Source organism: Silene latifolia, chromosome 2 (genome assembly GCF_048544455.1).
Source record: "Silene latifolia isolate original U9 population chromosome 2, ASM4854445v1, whole genome shotgun sequence".
Lineage (NCBI taxonomy): Eukaryota > Viridiplantae > Streptophyta > Magnoliopsida > Caryophyllales > Caryophyllaceae > Silene > Silene latifolia.
The window spans coordinates 11156986-11164288 of NC_133527.1; the positions used below are offsets into that span (position 1 = coordinate 11156986).

Consider the following 7303-nt stretch of genomic DNA (forward strand, 5'->3'; position numbering starts at 1 on the left):
AAACAATCTGGCTAGAAGTTTGTTTTCATTATTTAATTATTTAACGGTGTTCAGATCAAACTTACGGAATTAATTATTTCATTTTACAGCATAAAAATTCTCAAAATTTTGATGATGTTTAATTATCGGTTTGCAACAATTAAAACCAAGATACAAAATAAAATATTGCTATAAAATTGAACAATTTGATTATTATTCAAAAATGAGAATGAGGTACATTTAGAACAAACATTGATTCATTGTCACTCATTATTGTCCAACATAGAGAACTGCAAAAGAGAACATAAGAAGGATGCCAATTATTTTTCACTCAAACACGAATGTGAAATTCTTGTCATGAAGCTCTAGAGTAGGAAGGCCTTGAATTTTTCCCCATTAATCACCTCTATGTCGAACACACGTTAGAATTCCCTCAAAATCGCGGCACAAAGAGAATTAATCTTGCTAAAACTTTGTTTTCATTGCTTCTCTAATTGGATGTTCTTTGCGTAACTGCCTAAGACTTCGTCAGGGATGTACTTGCCCCAGAACCAATGTGCCTTCCATACGCCGTACATTTCTTCAATTGGAACATTCTTGGTCTCGGGCAAGAAGAAGTAAATGAAGATTGTCATAATGACGACGAATCCACTAAAGAAGAGGAATAGTCCAAACTTCATGTAACATAACATTGTGAGAAAACATTGAGCGATGATGAATGTAAAGATCATGTTGAATATCACGGTAATGGCTTGTCCGGCAGATCGAGTCTCGAGAGGAAAGATTTCACTAGGCACTAACCAACCCAAGGGACCCCATGACCACGCAAAGGCCGCAACATAGGCACATATTAGGAATACTACCAAATCGGCATTGCCCTTTGAAAATGCTCCTTGTCCGGTTGTTCCATATGTTTTACCGATGAAAATTGCTGTCAAAATCTGTAGAAAAAGAAGATAAATGAACAAAAGATAGCACACATATTTTAATGGTTTGTTGTTGAAATGTTTTATTATAGACGTAAATAATGTTACCTGGCAAATAAACATCTGGACACCACCTTGAAGGAACAATGCCCTTCTTCCAACCTTATCAACAGAGAAAATGGAAACTAGAGTGGCAAGAACGTTAACACCTCCGGTAATCACGGACGACATAAGCGCAAATCATTACCGAATCCAAGAGTCTTGAAAAGAACCGGTGCATAAAACATAATAACATTGATGCCACCAATTGTTGGAATGAAGGAATAAGAATTGCCATGATAAGTTGAGGTCGGTTCTTAGGCAACATAATATTCTTCCATGAGTTATCAACTTTCTTAGATTCGTCACTCGCCTCAACAAGGTCTTGAAACTCTTCATCGACATTGTCAACGCCTCTGATCTTCTGCAACATTCTCCTTGCTTCTTGTCTTTTGCCTCGGTCGATCAAGGAGTTTGGTGAGTCGGGAAGGACTAGACCTCCTACGGTCACCATTAGGGCTGGAACGGCGGCAAGTCCTAAGGATAGTCTCCATCCAAGATGACCCTTGATGCCCGATGTTCCGTAATTGATTAAGTTTGCTGCAAGAATACCAATTGTTGTTGCCATTTGAAAACACATGTTTAGAGCTCCCCGAGATTTGCGGGTGCCATTTCGAGAGAGGTACACTGCACAGATCGCGAACATTCGATATATTAAATGTCAATTAATAGTTCACATTATAATTGTATGTACAAAGAATAAAAGGATAAAGGGGATATATATAATGTTTTACCTGATTACAAAACCCAACTCCAATACCAAGGAAGACGCGACCAACAATGAGCATAAGTATATTTTGTGCAAATCCATTGAGCAATGATCCGATAAGAAAAGTAAGTCCACCGATGAACATTGACATCTTCCTACCAAATGTTTTAGTAATGGCCGAAGCAAAGAATGAAGCCACTAAGGCCGCAAGGTAAAGCGATGACGTGAATAGTTGTAGGAGATGACTATCAAATTTGCAGTATGCACTTTCATGGCTTGATTCTGCGGTTTCTTTTCGATACACTGATGGAAAAAACCTTCTCAAGAATATATCCATCGATGTCACTCCTCCTGCGATATAAATTAAATATTAGTAGCGTAATAATATGAACAACAACCAATTATAAGTAAAATTGTTTTATGATTTATACACTCAATAGTCTCATAATACGACTCTATACATGATCTGACAATTTGGTTAATGTTACAAAGTGTTGTGATATTCTGTAGAACACAATATTTAATAATGTGTATACAAAGTTCTACATTTGACGCTTAGATAAAAAAAAGTAAACGTAACAAAAGATGAGCGAAATAAAAACCTGAAATTCCAATGTCATATCCAAAGATGAGACCGCCAGTGGCACCAACAAAACATGTGAATATAACAAAGAAGGTGACTCCGCCTTCATACTTCCGTCCACTCGGTGCAGAATTTGTAAAACCTCCCCCTGCCATGTCTCACACACACAACTTAAATTAATGTATGTTTTCCTAAGTTTCAATTTAAATGAGATAATTACAACAATGTGTTAAAAAAGATCACTTTCTTCTTTGGTTAAATGATAGACATAAAATGAGCTGTGAGTGAATAATGTTTGCAATTGATAAAGGGTATTATATATAGTGTTAATAGAGTGTGTTTTCACTCCTTAATGTACGGAAAGATGTAGTTGTCCATTACTTAAGCTAAAGTCTTGACCACTTATAGAGTTTAGTGTACGCAATTCATGGGTCAATAAACTCTCTATATTAGGTATTTTTTTTGGAATTAATTCATTAGAGAAATATGAGTTTTAAAGTTTCTTGTTGTTTCCTTATTTTTAGAATCAATTTAAATATGTCTTTTGTAGGGAGTGGAGTACCTTGGCCATTATTTTCTTATGAGATATAAAAGTAACCATGACAAAAAAGTGACACTTATAAAATAATTTCACAATTGTTCTGTGAAACTATATTTAACATTAGACTAACTGATTAACAATATCCCCAAGAAAATTATTTGGTAAACATATAAAATAAATTTGTCAATTTTTAATAACTTAATATTTTATGATAAATATTTTAATATATTTCGTATTTCTTACAAGATATCGCGTAATCACTAATCAAAACAAACTCCAAAGGTTAATATATTTAAATGTTAAGTTTAAACTTCTTTTCTTTAGAGTTCATCTTATTCTACAAAAACGGTCGTATCGAAGACTTACTCGAATAATACATATAACTCCATCCAGGGTCGGATCCGGAATTGGAATACATGTAGGGCTAAAATTTGTATTATTCGGAAATCAAAATAGGGGGGGGGGGGGACTTGTACTTTATAGGGCGAAAATTTAAAAGTGATGAGTTCTAACGAGTGTAATACTAGTATATTCCAATAAATATACAGCTTTTTCGACTTACAATTCGACCAATCATATATCATACAGATTTTATACTTGTATATGCTTGAAAAAAATACAAAATAAGTACAAAATAACAAACTTATCAATTTAATTAAATATTTAAGTTACCAAATTTAAAATTGCTATTAAAGAACATGATCTTACTTGAATCAAGTTTAAAATCCCTTATTTACTAAAAGAGTAGGCGAGACTCTCATTTTTCCCGCCTAGACCATATTTCTTAAAATAAAGCGTAGTATTTTTAGCATATATTATAGGTATGGTAGGTGATTAGTGGCACAATCTTTTAATAATATTAATATTTAACACATTCTATATTATTTCACATTCTACATAAATTTATCTCCATCATTATAAGATAAAAAACTGTATACGTTTTTTTTAAAATAATTGTACGATGAAAATTCATTGACTTTTAATGATAATAATTTGCACAAAAAAATTTAATAGGAAAAATATTCTAAAAATAACATCATTAATTTCTCGATAAAAAGAAAACTTTTATTAAAACACTCATCATGACTTTTTACAATTTTAATTTTTATTGGTCAAATCAAAGTAAAGTGATGAGAAACATAAAAAAAATAAGTGAATTGTCAATTTAAAATCCATAAATAATACCGTGTGAACTAAAAAGTAAAATTTTATAAATACCGTGCATATATTGCACGAGATCTAAACTAGTTCATTAATATGAGATTTTAAATTCATTAAGATAAGGTTAAAAATTTAGGAGAAAAACTTGAAATAAAGTATTATTTTGGTCAAATTTACATATATGTTTATTACTTTTAAACTCCTTCCAAGTTTTTTTGAGAAAGGCTACAGTACCATCTTTATCATATTTGCATCTTATTTAGTTATTTATTTATTATGCTATAAAAAAAAAGTGTTGTCAATTCTTTCAAAAAAACAAATGCTGTCAGTAGGTTTGATCGCACGCCACACAATGGAGGAGTACTAATTGTTGCTATATAATCCTGTACAACCAACTTTGCTACACCCATAGGTTGAAACTTTGGTAAAGTAAATTTTATTTACTCTAAAAGCATGTCGGGCTATAGCTCATATTAAGCAAACTAATCTCCTAACTACTTCACTTATCATAAGTATAACCATCAACATACTATAACACCTTCTAGGTATAAATAGATAAACCTTCATTTTTGAAGGAAGATGCTACGGTTACACTCGGTGTACGAATCTTTTATACACCACGAATAAAACTTAAATATGTGATGGAATCTATTTTATAATTATGGAATCAATAATTATTTTTACCAAAATTAATGATAATATTTTATACTAACATAATCTCATCATATCTTACAATATATTTTTTTTGAAGGAATCTTACAAAATATTTTACATCATATTTTTTGGATTACAAAAAATATTAAGTCAGTTAGTTTTCATTAGAAGAAAAATTATTGTCTTTAATAATGTTCAAGTGCATTATGTGAGTTTTGCTTGCACTTCAAAAACTTTGTTAAGTTTTACTTTGTCATACGTTAGTTTTAATTAGAAAAAAAACTCGTTCATCGGCATCGGCAAATGGGTTAATTGGTGGAGATGAGACAATGGTGGTTGTGACAAAGATCGATAGGTTCCATTCAATTGTTATTATGGAAAAAAGACGCAAAAATGAAAGAAGGAATTAGAAAATAAGTAATATGTTATCATATCTGGAAAAAAAAAGGAAATAATGAATTAATAATAATTTGAGTAAATTTTTAATTTTAAAATTTGGATTCTTTAAATTTGATTCCTAAAATACAACCATCTCTTACCCCATTATTGTCACATGTCAATTTGTTACTCGTAATGTATAGAAGATTCTATGTCTTTTCAATTTTGGAAAGGTGTGTAGTGTGCCTCATTTTATAAAGAGAAACTTTTATGGTATTATTCTTAGCATTTTGAAATTCATTTATTATTCACAATTTCAAGTTATTTTACTTTAAGCTTAATCTTTATTTCATCATCTAAATAGTTGGTAATCTTTATTTCCTTTTTATTTCTAGTTATTTTTTTAGCTCAATTTCATTTCCGTAGTTTATTTTCATGCAAAGTCTGAATATTTAGTTTATTACTTGTCATCAAAGTTGTAATCTTTAGGCTTGATTTACATTTAACCTAGATTTAATTAGTCTTTTATCATATATTAATGACCTATTGCATGTTTAATTATAAAAATCAATCTCACATAATGTTATATACTAATAAAGTTTCCATCTTTATCGTTGTTTTATGCAAAATCATCATTAGTAGTGAGTAGTATCTTTACTACGATTCGATAAATCCTCAACATGTGTTGTTTACTTAATTAATGCCCATTTTTATTAGTTTTTGGGAAATTGGCTCGGTTAATTAAGGGTTAGATTTGTTTAAATTCTATTTGCTATTGTTGTTCATTCTTGACCCTTAATCATCAATAGAAATTGATCGCTTAGGTTAGGAGTCGACTTATCTCACCTAGACTAGTTACCGACTTGGGTTGAACATGTGAGGGAGAACTTGAAAAGTGTATCTTTAATTATCGGTTTGAAATCTACCCTTGGGAAAGGGAGAGGGATGGTCGAGAATTAGTGCGTGGTTAATTACCTTGACCAATGCTAGGGTACATGTAAATGGCGCCGTTTTAGTGGACATGGGTCTTGGACTGATGATACAAACTCGCGAACTCGAGAGGGTGGTGATCAAGATATCTAACCACCACACACGAATCTGGGAGGGAGGTGTTGGTTAACATAAAGGCTTATTTGCCCTTAAACCATAACACCAATGACTAATTATTAGGTTATGATTGTAAATGAACATGTCGGTGGAGAGGTCGAGTCGTAGGCTTTTACCTATTTGAATTAAATCTCGTTTTAATCACTAGTCGTAGATTTAGTGTTTACATTAGTGATTACTTAGTTTAGATATTTAATCAATCAACCAGCATTTTCTCTTCGACTTACCTAATACTAAAATTAAAACAACTAGTAATCATCTTACTCCTCGTGGATTCGACCCCTAAGTGCTACATATAACATCGTGCACTTGCGGTTTTAAAACTAATCAACAAATTTTTGGCTCCGTTGTTGAAGAGGAATTGCGATATTAGTGGTTTTTAATCTTATTTTAGACTAAGCTGTTGTTTTTACACACTCCGGTGTGATGGAGTTACATGTAATGTTTAAATAAGTATTCGATAAGTCCGTTTGGTAGGATACGACGGATTCAAAAAAAGAAGTCCAAACTTAACAACTAAATATATTAACTTATGGAGTTTGTCTTGATTACACGATATCTTGGAAGGAATACTAATATATTAAAATATTTAAGTTATCAATTTAAAATATTAAATTATTAAAAATTGGCACATTATTTTATATGTTTATCAAGTAATTTTGTTGGGGCTGTTAACGAGTTAGTTAATGTTAAATATGGTTTCACACAATAATTGTGAAATTATTTTATATGTGTCACTTTTTTTTGTGATGTTTAATTATAAGTTATATCTCATAAGAATTAATTGGGATATAAATGATATTACAAGTTTATTCCAACATATAAAATGAAATTTATATTACTCTTAATTATTTCTATTTAAAAGAAAATAATGGTCAAATTACTCCACTCTCTACAAAAGACATATTTTAATTGATTCTAAAAATAAAGAAACAATAAGAAACGTTAAAATGCATCTTTCTCTAATCTATTAATTCCAAAAAAATAAAAAAGAAGAAAATTACTTAATATAGAGAGTTTATGACCCATGAACTGCGTAAACTAAACTCTCTAAGTGGTCAAGACTTTAGCTTAAATAATGGACAACTACATCTTTCCGTACACTAAGGAGTGTAAACACACTCTATTAACACTATAAATAATGCCCTTTACCAATTGCAAACATC

The 7303-nt window shown here is 31.0% G+C and overlaps 1 pseudogene; it reads right to left on the reverse strand.

Annotated features, from left to right (window-relative positions):
* Positions 1–365: 365 nt before the first annotated feature.
* LOC141633816 (sugar transport protein 10-like) lies at positions 366–2451 on the reverse strand (annotated as a pseudogene).
* Between the last annotated feature and the right edge of the window lie 4852 nt (positions 2452–7303).